This window comes from Quercus robur, chromosome 7, assembly GCF_932294415.1.
Source record: "Quercus robur chromosome 7, dhQueRobu3.1, whole genome shotgun sequence".
Lineage (NCBI taxonomy): Eukaryota > Viridiplantae > Streptophyta > Magnoliopsida > Fagales > Fagaceae > Quercus > Quercus robur.
In genome coordinates, this window is record NC_065540.1 from 48652112 (window position 1) to 48668380 (window position 16269).

The 16269-nt window shown below is 36.5% G+C and overlaps 1 long non-coding RNA gene across 3 annotated transcripts in view; it reads right to left on the minus strand.

Moving 5' to 3' along the window:
• Positions 1–8106: 8106 nt before the first annotated feature.
• Positions 8107–16269, minus strand: part of LOC126693741 (uncharacterized) — a 56732-nt gene continuing 48569 nt past the window's right edge. The window contains exons 3-5 of one of the 3 annotated variants that reach the window (XR_007645508.1): positions 15571–15724; positions 15371–15445; positions 8107–8803 (exon numbers count right to left, since the gene is read on the minus strand). This is a non-coding gene — a long non-coding RNA (uncharacterized LOC126693741). The remainder of the gene's footprint in view (positions 8804–15370; positions 15446–15570; positions 15725–16269) is intronic. The other 2 variants (XR_007645507.1, XR_007645509.1) reach the window with 2 other exon arrangements.

Here is a 16269-nt window from a genome sequence, read left to right on the forward strand (position 1 = left end):
TTTCCCCAGAGGCTTGGGTCCGAGGACCATACAAGGCCTTGGTTCTATCCAAAACTTGTATTCTCTTTTTAAGTAGTTGGTTTCCCCAGAGGTTTGGGTTCAAGGACCATACAAGGCCTTGGTTCTGTCCAAAACTTGTATTTTTCTTGTAAGTAGTTGGTTTCTCCAGAGGCTTGGGTCCGAGGACCATACAAGGCCTTGGTTCTGTCCAAAACTTGTATTTTTCTTGTAAGTAGTTGGTTTCCCCAGAGGCTTGGGTCCGAGGACCATACAAGGCCTTGGTTCTGTCCAAAACTTGTATTTTTCTTGTAAGTAGTTGGTTTCCCCAGAGGCTTTGGTCCGAGGACCATACAAGGCCTTGGTTCTGTCCAAAACTTGTATTCTCTTTTTAAGTAGTTGGTTTCCCCAGAGGCTTGAGTCCGAGGACCATACAAGGCCTTGGTTCTGTCCAAAACTTATATTTTTCTTGTAAGTAGCTGGTTTCTCCAGAGGCTTGGGTCCGAGGACCATACAAAGCCTTGGTTCTGTCCAAAACTTGTATTCTCTTTTTAAGTAGTTGGTTTCCCCAGAGGCTTGGGTCCGAAGACCATACAAGGCCTTGGTTCTGTCCAAAACTTGTATTTTTCTTGTAAGTAGTTGGTTTCTCCAGAGGCTTGGGTCCGAGGACCATACAAGGCCTTGGTTCTGTCCAAAACTTGTATTTTTCTTGTAAGTAGTTGGTTTCCCCAGAGGCTTGGGTCCGAGGACCATACAAGGCCTTGGTTCTGTCCAAAACTTGTATTTTTCTTGTAAGTAGTTGGTTTCCCCAGAAGCTTGGGTCCGAGGACCATACAAGGCCTTGGTTCTGTCCAAAACTTGTATTCTCTTTTTAAGTAGTTGGTTCCCCAGAGGCTTGGGTCCGAGGACCATACAAGGCCTTGGTTCTGTCCAAAACTTGTATTCTCTTTTTAAGTAGTTGGTTTCCCCAGAGGCTTGGGTCCGAGGACCATACAAGGCCTTGGTTCTGTCCAAAACTTGTATTTTTCTTGTAAGTAGTTGATTTCCCCAAAGGCTTGGGTCCGAGGACCATACAAGGCCTTGGTTCTGTCCAAAACTTGTATTCTCTTTTTAAGTAGTTAGTTTCCCCAGAGGCTTGGGTCCGAGGACCATACAAGGGCTTGGTTCTGTCCAAAACTTGTATTTTTCTTGTAAGTAGTTGGTTTCCCCAGAGGCTTAGGTCCGAGGACCATACAAGGCCTTGGTTCTGTCCAAAACTTGTATTCTCTTTTTAAGTAGTTGGTTTCCCCAGAGACTTGGGTCCGAGGACCATACAAGGCCTTGGTTCTGTCCAAAACTTGTATTTTTCTTGTAAGTAGTTGGTTTCCCCAGAGGCTTGGGTCCGAGGACCATACAAGGCCTTGGTTCTGTCCAAAACTTGTATTTTTCTTGTAAGTAGTTGGTTTCCCCAGAGGCTTGGGTCCGAGGACCATACAAGGCCTTGGTTCTGTCCAAAACTTGTATTCTTCTTTATTTATTTATTTTCCGAAGGTTTGCTCCTCAAACAAGGTGGGGGAAGCTAGCCTGATGTTTGAAGCCCCTAGACTTATCCATGCCATTGACACTGCGAGGCGTAGCCCCTAGTGGGAACTTATGTTGGCATAACAACACTGTGTCGCCGGTCATAAAGGCATCCTCATAGACCCTTGTTCGACAGAAGCTCAACTTCACCACCGCTCGAGCTAACGCGCAAGCCTTCCCCACAGACAGCGCCAATTGTAGGGTCACGTTCCGCGACGAACCGCAGTAGTGTTGGGTTCGCACGTGAATGGGCCCAAACAATATCATTTGTAGAGAGTGGATTCGAAAGGCTAGGCCTTAGTTACCCAGCGGTGGTTTTGGTGGCGTTCATATGTGATTAAAGTGCTTTCACCCTTGAAGTCTTTCTCCTGGAGGTGGACTGGAAGCCCTTCTTTTTTTGCCAGTCTTCCCAGCCCCCCCTTCCAGATTATTTATTTTTTCTTTTATACTAGCCTGCGTTCACTTTCCTTCGTCCACGTGTAGGGTCAATCTTTCCAAGACTGATACTTGTCCCGTCAGTCCAAGTCCAAAGTTGTTGGGAGTGGTTGATAAAGCTAAAGGATAAGGCTCTGTTAGGCGCAGAGCTATGCATGGGGAAGGTAATAAGGGCAGCCTTTCCTAGATATTTTAGATTTCCTTTCAAGTATGTCCCTTTACCGTTTTGCCCCTCCTCTTGGTGAATCTTTGGGTCAGCCGAGGACTGCACTGTCCTCGGCTGCTTCTCCGGGCCAATTGGGCCTTATTATTCTTGAGCTCGGGCCATGACCTTTTTTCGGCTTAGGCCTTTGGACTCCCCATCAGCAAGTGGGCCTGGCCCATCAATTATTGGGCCCCACATTAGGTTTTCTTGTTTATTCTCCTTTAATGCTTTTGTTTTAACACAACCGCAAAAATGAAGTTGTAGATCTTTATTTCAAGATAACAAAATGATCTAAAATAATGCTTGATGGTTTTTTTTTTTTTTCAATTTTAGTTTTATATTTTTAAAAGGGATAATTACACTAAACCAACATGTGATTTGACCTAAAATCACTTTGTCTACCCGTGATTTGAAAAGTGTCACTTTACCTACTTGAGATATGTTTTGTTTTCCTTTTATAACTCAACTCAGTTAAAAATATGGATAAATATGTATGTATTTTTGCTCCTATTTTATGGCTCTTTCCTCCCAAAATAGAAAAGACATAAAAAGACAAAATTAAAAAGTGATTGTTTTGTAAAATCAAACAAAAACCTACGATAAATCTTGAGACTTAGGAATAGAATCAGATCTTTATACCTATAAAATAAATAAATAAATTCATATTTCAAAGGCAAATAAAAAAACCCGCAAAAAATCCAAGCACCACGGTGATTGCACCCTTCATTCCAGCTTTCGAATTCCCATAACAATAGGCTTGAATCAAATGCAAAACTCAAACCAAGAAATTCAATCACCTATGACCCAATCCAAGACTTCCACTATCATTGACTCTAATATTTAATACATACAGACAAACCATAAAATGATGGCAAATGACATCAAACTTTGTTCCTAGCAACATGGAAACTGGATGTAAGAAGACATGATCTTCAATGGTTGAGCCATTGAATGGGTTTATGGATGTCGCTCCCTTCATTTCTAAGAAAATGATATGCTTATCATGGATCTGGGTTTAAGCAAAGGAATGGAGCCACCACTAGCAACACCAACGATCCACCACACCCACGATGACACCGCAACCAAGCCGCGTCCACCTTAACAACCCAAAATCTCAAATCGACACCAAAACACAAATCGCAACCTACACGTCACGCTCCTCAAAACCCAAACCCAAATCAGTCATGCGCCTCCTCCACAAATCAAAACCCAAACCCATATAGCCACCCTCAACTCCTCCATTATCCAAAGCTACCGCCTATCTAAACCAGAGTGTGGGAGATGAGAGAGAGAGTTTGTGAGTGAGAAAGAAATAAAATCAAATAAGAAGTAATGGAAAGAGTAGTAAGTGATTTTTGCCTTTAATGATATTTTCTTATTAGCGTTACATAAGCAATATTATGTTTGTTCTTAAATTCTAAAAAATCTTGCTTTTAGATTTTCTTTTCTTTTCTTTTTTTAATTTTTTTTAATGTTTTGGGAGAAGAGAGATACAAAAAATAAAAATAAAAATACATGTTTATCCCTGTTTTTAATAAAAATGGGTTACAGAAAATAAACGAAATTTATCACAGTTGGATAAAGTGACATTTTTCAATCTAAGGGTAGGTAAAGTGATTTCAAGACAAACCACAAGTGGGCTTATTGTAATTAAATCATATCCTGTGTACATCTTTAATTCATTAAAAAATATATTTTTAATTCATTTATTTTAATCTTTTTTTATAAGCATTTATTTTAACTTATCTTCAAACAAAGTTAATTGAAATACCAATATATTAATTTTGAACAGCATAATAATCATATAATTTGTTAAATGTAGTTATAATAAAATGCTTAGAAAACCTCACAAAAAGAAAGGATATTTTTGGAAATATGACTAAAATGTAATATTTTAGAATTCTATTCTAGTATACTCACTAAACATGGAGAAAATGGGCAAATGCCCCTTTCAAAAAAAAATCTAGCAATTTGCCCCCTTTCCCAAACTAATTAGGGAAATGTCCCTCTTTTGAAACTCGATTTTCTCAAAATCGAGTTATAAAATAAAAAAATAAAATAAAAATTCTGGAGCCCTATAGTGGCGTTTTAAGAAGCTTATAGTGACGTTTTAAGGATCTATAGTGACGTTTTTTTAACTTGATCTCCATAAAGTCGAGTTACATGCAATTTTTTTCTTTTTTTTTTACTTATAACTCGACTTCATGGAGATCGAATTACAAAACGTCACTATAGGTCCTTAAAACGTCACTATAGGCTCCTTAAAAATGCCACTATAGGGTTTAACTTGATTTTGAGAAAATCGAGTTTCAAAAGAGGAGCATTTCCCTAATTAGTTTAGGAAAGAGGGTAAAATGCTGGATTATTTTTTTAAAAAGGGCAAAGGCCAATTTTTTCCCACTAAACATTATGAATAGGGATCATTATTTCATTAGTGCTTCTTGTATTTCTTGTATTTCTTGTAATACTTATTTCTATTACATTGTAATAATAATTACAACATACTAAACAAGCCCTTAATAAACAAATGAACAAACACATGATGATGTTAGGCATCTTTACCATCTGTATTGTAGCATGGGTTGTATGAAAGCATTTGCCAGGTCAGACAATTGGTGGTTGTTATTAGATTAGTTGGATTGATTAGCTAATAATCCGGGTGGTTAGTGTATGAGATTAGTATGAAGGTGGGAAAGACATTGTAACTGTTCATGATGAATAATACTTTGGTTACTCTCTCTCTCTTAGCTATGGATGCCCAGGTCCCCTCAAAGTGACCTCCCCTAAATTTTAATTCCATCACAGTCCCTAACAGATAATGGACAAGATATTAGGGTACTTTAAGCTATAGTTACCGTTATAAAACAACGTTGTTTCAACCTTGTAAATTTTGTAATTTCTCAATGTCCCAAGCAATAGCGTTTGGACACAACCTGAACATAAAAATAAAAATTGCTTTTTTTTTTTTTTTTCCTCCTGCAGGACTCCAAAAATCAGCTAAAAAGTCAGTTAAATGTTGATGGTAAAGCAAAGAAAAAAAATCTATGGCCAAAAAATTTTTACCACAATTTTGCTACAATTGTGAGTGGCAGAAAAAAAAATTTGTGGATTTATGTGAAAGTTATAGACAATCACTTACAATTACGACATCAAAGTTGTGGTTACTTTTTATCAAGTACTAATACTCTAATAGTTGACCCATGTGTAAATAATGGTAATCCAAGCACAAGTTAACACATATGCAAGTTGTAGTAAGAGTTATAAAGTATGTGATCCTAAAGGAATTGGTTACCAAAAGCACTACACACTTAATCACAAGTTAATATTTAAGTGTACGAGTGTCAAAACATATTAAGGTTGTGTATTTTATTGTGATCAATCGGGTATCTTTGGGAATTTGCACAACATTCACTTGAAATGAGTATTTATCTGCTTTTGGTAACAGTTCAATGCACCGGATTGCAATGATCGCTTCTTAACATATTCCTTTTAAAAAGAAAAGAGAAAATAAATATTAATAGATATCTTGAAAATATTGGTTTATAAACTATTTTTAAAAAAATTTTACCGAAAAATAATAAAATAATTATTTTTTTGATAATTTTTTATATTTTTCATATAAATAATATCAAAACTTTCATTTAATTTATTAACAATTATCTAAATGTAACCGTCATCATAAATATCTATCCGCAAAATGGACGCAAGCCGAATCCGGTAAAGTTTGTAACTTTGTACTCAAGTGTATCTTAGGTTGCGTTTGGATTGGGATGAAAAGTCTGCGTCTGCGTTTACATTTTTTTTTTTTTTTTTTTTTTCACGCGTTTTTGAGCGTTTTGAGGGGTGCGGCTACTGTTCATGCACTATTCAATAAACAGTAGCCGCAAACTTTGACTTTTCAAATATTTTTGGACCAATCACAACACATCGTGTACTGTTTACAGACCCACAAATTTCACTTTTCAATAACTTTTTCATTAAAAATAGGTCCCACGATACTATTCACACATTTAAAAATTATTTCGCTACAGTGTTGCCTACTTGCCTGTGACTTGTACCTGGGACCTTGCGCTTCGTCAAACACTGACAACTCAAAGCCAAAAGCAGTTTGTTTTTTTGTTGCGAAACAGACACTGAAGAGCTGCTTCTATTCTAGTCGGCACGTTTTCTTGTAAGAGAAGCATCTGAAATTCTGAATGCGCAACTTTTGAATTTAAAAAAATAAAATTAATTGATTTAATTTTTAATGTTCTTTTAGTTTGGGTCAAATTTGACGTAGTGCCGTTTTGATGGCCTTTCCAACCTCCACATCAGGTGATCTTATCAGTGCCATTAGAAAGCATGGTTTCTACTTTTTAACGATACCCATATTTACATATTAATTTTTAATGGATGGTTGAGAAACTGCGCATGTGGTCTTTAAAATCCAAACTTGATTAATCTTTAAACATTTTTTGTATTATTAATTTCTTTATATCTTGCTCATTTAAATCTAATTTATATTTCTAGTCCATGCTTTGGTAGTTCAATTAGGTTAAATTGGTTCCATTTCCAATATCTCTCTGGTGTATTTTCAATCATTGTAATTCACGTTTTCCTGGGGTTAAGATCGAGATTTATGAAAAAATTAGGAGCTGATAACATACATTATTGACACATCTCCCTTGGAGTTAGAGCACTCACAGCAGTGGTGCTATATAGGTATAATGCTATTTTTTAGCTCCAAATATCAAAAATCCTTCATGCAGCAGAGGAGCTAAATCTAAAAAATTTAGCTCCTCAGCTACAGTGCACATCTATCTTTATCTTTTTATCTTGTAGTAAATTACCTTGAATGATACATAGTTATTTTGGACATAACTTGAACCTATCTTATGTATATATATAATTATATATTTATATCATCATTGATCTAAACTTTGGTAAATCACTTACAACAACGTGCCCTTACAATCTAGGAGTATAATAAATAATTACACTGCTTAATCCCTTGAAAAAAAAATATTAAGTGGCAGTTTATAGTCATCATTATATATTTTTTTGAAATAAGTGTTGAATGTCGATACTATTTTTCCTAATATATTTTCAATAATTATTTGTGATGGAAAAAAAAAAGCTCACGTAATTTTTACTGAAAACACTATCTGAGCAATACTTAAATGTGAGGGCATAAAGGCCCTGATCTTTTTTTTTTTTTTTTTTTTTTTTTAAGGCCCTGGTTGAATCAAACATAACCAATGGTGGATACATAAATCTCCCAAACAACCGAAAATTATTTTATCTTATGCGTGCTTTCACACCAAATCTTAAGGTCATAAAGAAAGTTGATACATATTATTAAGGCACATATAGCTATAAACATAACCTAAAATCTTGCACAATAATTTCCACTTTCACATCCCATATGCATTTCCAAACAACTTCAATCAATTAGTGTGTTGCTTTTAAAAGTCCCCAAAGGGGAATCGAGACAATCGACACCCTTCATTTTAATCTAGACTCTAGAGTCTTCTAACCCAAATCCCCATTAAAGTCACCGAGGACCAAACACCATATCATGTTCATGTGTGTGTAGTGTAATACACAATGTCTGGTAAGTTTGAATATATGGGACTAAAATAATGTGGTAGTTGAATGGATGAGATAAGCATAAAGGTGTATTTCAACGACAAAGGATGATTGATGATTAAACCCATTGTCGTATCAAAAAAAAGTTAACACAACACGTGTCTTTAAGGATACGTGCTCTCGCATGGTGTTACAAACAACTAGTGGGGAAGAGAATCTGCATTGTTCCCTTTCTGTCCTTGTTGATCTTAACAGCTGTTTGAACTTTTCGGCTCATGCTTTTCAACCATATTTATTGCACTTGCACATCAGTGATATTTGGGACAGTTCCAAAGAGGTGTATCAGCAAATGAAGGCCCCTGCAAAGTTTATATAAATATATACTATATTGTTAACCCTTCATCCATTACCCCTACACAAAGTACTACCCTCCACACTCACACACAGAGATGGAAAGCCTATCTTCTAAACCATTCTTTGTTGCATCCCTTTTCATAGTACTTGCCATTTGTTCCTACATGAACTCAAGCTTAGCCGCTACACCTAACCAGTTAAGCTCTTAGTTCTTTACCACAACTGTTGCCTTCCCCAATTCTCCGACCACCCACGACAGCCAGATCAAGGAAAAGGCCTTTGCTACTGACATGATTACAACATCTGTTGCCTTGAACATTTCTCCGACCACTGGCGACAGCCGGATCAATGAAAAGGCCTTTGCTACTAAGATCATTACAACATCTGCGCCAGTGACCAATTCTCCAACTGCCCATGACACCCGGATCAACGAAAAGGTCTCCATGGCTAGTGCTTTAACTTTGCTACGCCGAGAGCTTCTTAAGGGTTATTCTCACCCATCTGCACCAAGCCCAGACACCTATATCCCAGATTCAACCAATCACAAAGCTACACCAGCACCCTCGCAGGAGTTTTCTTTGCTACGCCGAAAGCTTCTAAAGGGTTATACTCCGCCATCTGCTCCGAGTCCAGACACATATATTCCAGCTTCAGCGAGCACTTTAGCCAATCACAAAACAGCACCTGCACCAGCGCCAAATTAACTAAGTACGTACTGCAAAGGCTCTAGCTAGCTGATATATAGTTAAGAATTTTGTTACCCTGGTAACTGAGTGGGTTCAACTAATATATTGTATGGATTATATGGTAATATGAATTTGGGTTTATCTTGGACTTTCAGTTGATGGGTGTATCATGTATGTGCTTTGAGACCGTGTGTGTTTGGTTAGCCGCATCACCTTTCAAAGGCCAGGCAAATCTGTTTGTCTTGGCAGAAAATATAGGGAAATTAAATTGTAGGCCAGACAGCAGCGTTAGAGTAATAAATTGATTTATTATCTTCCGTAAAGCTCATTTCCCAATCTTTTCTCAGCAGACAAACAAGCCCCATGTTAACAAATATAATAGAACAAGTACAGTTTATCATCTCTCTCTCAGAAAAATAGTTCAGTGCAATTTAAGTGTGATTTGAGTTAGCTATATAGAGTAGGTTGTTTCAACAGGTTGAGACGTAGAAAACAATTTAGCATTTTTTTGTTTTTTTAGAAACAACAAACAGATCAGCTAAAATCTAAGCGATAGATTAAAAAGCTTGTCGAGATCGACAACAGTGATCGATCTCGACAAGCTTAGTGAGTGGGCGGGGGATTCTTGACGATGGACACTCGCCTGAAGACTTTTCCGATGGGTTATTGTGAGTGCTCTACCTCGAAGTGCTTCAGTAACCTCTCTCCATTTTCATGTTAATATATGTGCATGTTCGGTGAATCTCTCAAGAAACTCTCTCCAGAATTTGACACAGCCTTGAGAGGTGAAAATTGATGGATTTGTCCATAATTTGACCAGTTGAGAGAGTTGAAAGTTGATGGAAGGTATTGGAGGAGTGGCTGGCAGCCTGGCAAAACTTGGTAGAATGGCGGGCCCATTCATTTGTTTTGAATATTCCTTCAATTTTGACAATGGAAAGCCCAAAAAGTAAAAAGCCCACCCCACAAAATATATATATATGTTGGGGAAACTTAACCTGATAAATTAAATCATGACTTTATCTCAAAAATAAATAAATATATGAAATCGTGACATTTTACCTCTTTTTTATGAAAAGAGAAAAATTTTACCTCTAAGGCTCCGAACAATATCTTAGTAAAATTCATTAATAGAGTAACTCATTTGGTGAAAATAAAATAAAAATATTTTCTTGCATCATACCCGAACGGCACTGTAACTTGCCATGAGAAGTTGCCTTTTTCTCATATTAGAAGAGTGCAAAACACAAGAGGATAACACCAATAAAATATGTATATATATATATATATCAAACATAATAATAAATAGGGAACAATATTTTTAAGAAAGAATAATTGAAATAATGACTAGCTACTAAGAAAATGTTATCCATTTATGGTTTTTTAAATATATAACATAATGTTTAGAATGTTATGGTTTAGTTTGTTACAAGAAATAACCTTCGGGGTTTATTTTGGAAATTTTTCCAAATTTTATTTTCACCTGTGACATAAACATAATATTTGACTATTATTTTGATTCCTAGCATTTATCCTTGTCAAAATATTTTTTAATATTTCAAAGAGATTAAATTTTATAAGAATGTAACTTAAAATAAAAATTTTATTTCTTAAATCCCAACATACTACATTATCATATTATATATTAAAAAATAAGCTTCACCACACTCATTTAATTCTAATACCCATTTAAAAATTCACCTTGACTGTGATGTTAGAATATATTTTTACCTCCTTGGCCTTAATAATTTTTTTTAAAAATCAACTAAACTAATTAGACTAGAGTCTCGACTGAGATCAGGAAGAGGGAGACAACGCATGAGAGGAGATGGGACCACAGAGCCGACGATTAGTGGTGCTCCTGTTTCTGTAAACTAAAATCAAAGCTAACGTGGGACAGTGAACTGAGATTTCATTCTCACTCGAGATTTTAGTGTACAATTTGCACACCCTCTACAAAGTAAAAGCATTCCAAATAGCTGGATAGCAGAAAACTTGATTGTAGTGCAGGAATTTGTTCACAGCTTCAAGAGGAAAAGGAAAAGGATAGGCCAGGCGGGAATAAAGCTATATAGACATGCAAAAGGCCCATGATAAGGTTGAATGGAATTTCCTCTTGACAGTTTTTGAAGTGTTTCGGGTTTGGGTCGAAATTTATCACCCTATTCCGACAGTGTATCACTACAGTGAGATTCACATTGTTATTAAATGGTAGCCCATGTAGTAGAATAGACCCCTAAGAGGTGACCCACTTTCACCCTACCTACCCCTCAAGAGGTGACCCACTTTCATCCTACCTTTTTATTATTTGTACAGTAGTAGTGTCTAGATTGTTGCTAAGAGAAGAGCAGTTGGTCTCCTTGACTAGAAGAAATGAGGCGGAGGTTATGGCTGATTGTGTAGGAAAATATTGCAGATGGTCTGGCCAAACAGTGAATCTTGCAAAATCTGCCAGATTTAATCTGGCATATTCACATCAAAGAATGTCTCTAGGGCTTTTCTCCAAAGCTTATCAAGAAATTGAGGCTGCAGGACAATTAATTTGGATTTTAAGTGTGCATTTGGAAAACACGTTTTCAGTATTTTGCAGTCTCATGGTACTATTCACTAACGCGCCAAGTTGCTCAAAAAGCAGATTATTTTTGCTATATACAGTGCCTTTTGCTAAAAATTATTTTGACACTGTGTTTTCGGTAATAAATTTTCAGTTTTTAACAAAATAAACGATATCCAAACAGATTCTAAATATCTGACTAACCCTCTTTTCCTTAAAAAAAAGATCTAAAGATTTCAATTTCCTGAAAGATAAGCTTCAAGCAAAGCTAAATGGGTGGAGTAAAAAGTGTATGCCATGTCGGCTTTTAGAGTGCCTCACAATCTGTGAGGAGCTTGATGCTAAAGTAAGAAAATTTTGGTGGATGCCTCGAGAAAATAAATCAAAATTCCTTGCTTTAAAGGCTTGGGATCACATTTGCCAACCAAAACAATGTGGTGGTCTCGGTTTTGGGAGGTTCAAGGATTTGAATACAGAGAGACCTTAAGTAATTCTGGGTGGTGTTTTTTTTATCTTTTCCTTTTTTTCCTTTTTGCTTTCTGCTTTGGGTAGTGTTGAGGTCTAAAAAAAGGTCATAATAAAATAAGCCCAAAACAGAAGAACAAGTCAAGCCCAAAAGGAAAAATTCAGGCTAAGCCCAAAGCAATAGATACGGATGACCCATGGGGGAATAAAAGGAAGGCCCAGAGGATCCTGAAGCCCAGAAAAGAAAGAAGCATCCAAAAAAGAGACCACGGCAAAGTATAAAGAAGCAAGGATCCTCAATAAGCGCAGATCCCTTCAAGCACAAATAAAAAGGAAGACTGGGACAGATCGATAGAAAGAAGACAGAAAAAAAGAAAACAAGAAAACAAAAGAACGCAAGCGACCTCTCATGGCACAGACAGAAGAGGCCTCGGGGAACCAAGACAGGGAAGAAGAATGATAACAAAACGATTTTTGAAAAGGCAGAACAGGATTCCGCCCAAATAGGAAAGAAACGGAAAAGTAGAAGGCGCCAGAAGTGGGGATGCCGAGAAGGGCATACCTCAGCACGTCCCAAAGATGATGGCCAACCAGAAGCTTTCAAAGGAATCAGAACCAAGAGAAGGAAAGAATGAGAGAAAAGGGAAAAGGGACTTACCGAGACGATGGGGACAGAACATGCTCTGTTTGCAAAAGAACAAAACAGGGGAACCAACGGTTCCCCGGGACGCCCAAAAAACTCCATTAAAAAAGGAGGGGATAGGTTGTGAAGAAGGCAGCGAGAAAAAAAGAAAGAAACGCAAGAAAGAAGAAATTCTCTAGAAAAAGAACTATCAGAGAAAATCAAGAGTGAAGAGAAAATATTAAGGGAAAACAAAATATTGCTTCCCGGTATCCTATAAAAGCCACTATTGCACATACTCGGATTCAACGAAAATCAAACTTTGCAAGTTTTGAAGGCTAAAATAGTCATTCAAGACTGCAATTTTTTGGCTTGATTGAACCTTGTAGCACGTCCTAGTGAGCTTTCTGTAATCAAACAGACAACGTATTAATGAAACTTTGCTTCATGTTTCCCAGGATCCCCACAGCACTAATTTTTTATCGTTTAGTTAATCCTGTTTCTTCCCTCCTGAATTTACCTTGTTAATTTTTGGCATTCTACGATATCAAAAAAGGTCATAATAAAATAAGCCCAAAAGGAAAAATTCAGGCTAAGCCCAAAGCAATAGATACGGATGACCCATGGGGGAATAAAAGGAAGGCCCAGAGGATCCTGAAGCCCAGAAAAGAAAGAAGCATCCAAAAAAAAGACCACGGCAAAGTATAAAGAAGTAAGGATCCTCAATAAGCACAGATCCCTTCAAGCACAAATAAAAAGGAAAGACTGGGACAGATCGATAGAAAGAAGACAGAAAAAAAGAAAACAAGAAAACAAAAGAACGCAAGCGACCTCTCATGGCACAGACAGAAGAGGCATCGGGAAACCAAGACAGGGAAGAAGAATGATAACAAAACGATTTTTGAAAAAGCAGAACAAGATTCCGCCCAAATAGGAAAGAAACGGAAAAGTAGAAGGCGCCAGAAGTGGGGATGCCGAGAAGGGCATACCTCAGCACGTCCCAAAGAGGATGGCCAACCAGAAGCTTTCGAAGGAATCAGAACCAAGAGAAGGAAAGAATGAGAGAAAACGGAAAAGGGACTTACCGAGACGATGGGGACAGAACATGCTCTGTTTGCAAAAGAACAAAACAGGGGAACCAATGGTTCCCCGGGACGCCCAGAAAACTCCATTATAAAAGGAGGGGATGGGTTGTGAAGAAGGCAGCGAGAAAAAAAGAAAGAAACGCAAGAAAGAAGAAATTCTCTAGGAAAAACTATCAGAAAAATCTGTACAGAAAGAAAATACTAAGGGAAAAACAAATACTGCTTCCCGATATCCTGTAAAGGCCACTATTGCACATACTCGGATTCAACGAAAATCAAACTTTGCAAGTTTTGAAGGCTGAAATAGCCATTCAAGACTGCAATTTTTGAGCTTGATTGGACCTTGTATCACGTCCTAGTGAGCTTTCTGTAATAAAACAGATAATGTATTAATGAAATACTGTTTCATAATTCCCAGGATCCCCACAGCACTTCTTTTTTTTTTATCGTCTTGCTAATCTTGTTTTTCTTTCCTTCTGAACTTACATTGTTAATTTTTGGCACTCTTCGATATCCTTGTTTGTCATTTTTTTGTATATTGTAAGAAGTATTTTCTGCATTTACTTGATTTTTAAACAGCTCGTTAGCTGCGGTGAGTCAAGGCCCAGTCCACCAAATCCTTCCTTTTCACTCAGGCCCGGGATCCTTGAGCCTGAGTATCCCGAAAAAGGCACTCTCACAGGTAGATAATTTGTGTAGTTGTTTACAGGCTGTTCTGTTTCTTGTTTGTTTCAATGTTAGTTTACGATTCAGCAAATAAATAAAAAATCCATCCATTATTTAAACCATGTGCCAAATGCCCAAAGTTCCACTTGTTCATTTACTTTCCTTAAAATAAGCTCTCTGAAAAACACACGCACACACAAACAAAGGCTCTAGGGATTACCAAATGATATTGAGAGATTTGTATGTAGCATTGCAATGATGTGCGTGCCACTACCATGTGCTCCTTTTCTAAGCCATACAAGTTTACAATGCACCAATATACTATAAGCTCTTCCCAAAAGGCACAATTAATTTCATTGTCAAGATCAGCATTTTGAGATGGGTGAATACCAAGATTGTGAAATAATAATAATGCTAGAAAACTAAATGCAAAAAGATATCAACGATATATAGAACTAAAAACTTAGACCATGTTTGGCAGATATATCTTTCTCATACAAACAATTTTCATGTAGAACACAGAGTTGTGGTTTAATAAACTATGAATCATTTTCTATTGAATTACTAACAAGCAATCCACAGGAGCAAATATAAGCTTAGATTCCAATTGAACAGGACATTGTTTGGTAATTAAAAATTAATCCCCAATGACTGTTAGAGTATTGGTAGGCTAACAAAACTTCTACAACTCTGGAATGAAATAGGACACTACAAGAAATTTACACAAGACAAAAATACCTTAGACCAATAAAAGATGGATAAGACTGTAATTTTGATTAAATGGAGTAAATGACTAAATACGGTAGTAAAGTAGAAATTTAACTTTTCATTGAATCCAATGACTCAATACAGGAGAAATTATATTAAATGCCAACATTAATGACAATTATAGTACTAACAAGTATCACAATATAATAAAATTTCTATTCCTAGCATTCATTTCAATTGGAAAGTAAGAAAACTTATCACTTAGAAATAATTGGACTTCTTTTTTTTTGAAAATTCACTGATTATATATATATATATATATATATATTAATTAGAAACTTTATTTCACAAAAGAGGAACCGAAACTCCCAATTTAAAGAGCGGGATAGAGGAGATGGGAGGCATTCCTCCAACATTACACTCACATGCCCAGCAAATAGAAATAATTGGAGTTGGATCACTTACTGGTTCAGAGATATACTTCATTTGTACTAACTTCTCTGCTATTAGGACAAGTAGTGAAAAATTATGACTGCAAAACTGCAATGAACAGCAAAATGGAAATTTTGGATAAAATGAGTAAATAATTTCCAAATGAAGTATATAACTAATAAGTAACTTACTTTTAGAAAATAAAGTCAAAGCTACAGTTAAGGAATTATTACCAACAAAGAGGAAAGGGAAATCTCTCAATAATCTTGAACAAAACAACAACCAACCATACTGCAATGATAATGAAACTAATCAACACAAAATAAGCAAAAATGATTGACAGAAGCCCGGTTTGTTTCAAGGCAAGCATTTGCAATTGACAGGAGCCTGTACAAAAGATTAATAAATAAAAAGAATAATGTTACTACCAGGACAAATGAAATCAGTAGGTTGAGGAACAAATCAAACCAGTCCTACCAGGTCCAGTATGCTTCATCTTAATGTTCTTGTCAGCAAACTTCTATCCATAGACCGATCCTCACCCCTTCCATCACCAAATGTAATATTACCTCCCTGGATCATGAAGTTGAGAATAATCCTGTGGAATGTGCCACTTTTGTAATGGAGAGGTTTTCCAAGCTTTCCAACAACTTTGTCTCCTAAAACGATTAACAAGAAGAAAAAAAGGCACTTATAAAATGAACTTTTAAGACCATTTGTTGCGATAAGGCAATAGTCAAGACTTGAGGTAATATTCAATCCAGATTCCGTAGCACTTTCCTTACAAATCTACAATTGCTTTTACAATTTGTTCAGGAAAGCAATGGGTTACGATATCTTTTATCTAAGCATTTGTTAGGTCCAAGAGGGTTATTTAAAGATCACAGTTGTTGTTTAGGTGTTTGAGTGTTTAGAGATTAGAGAAATAGGAT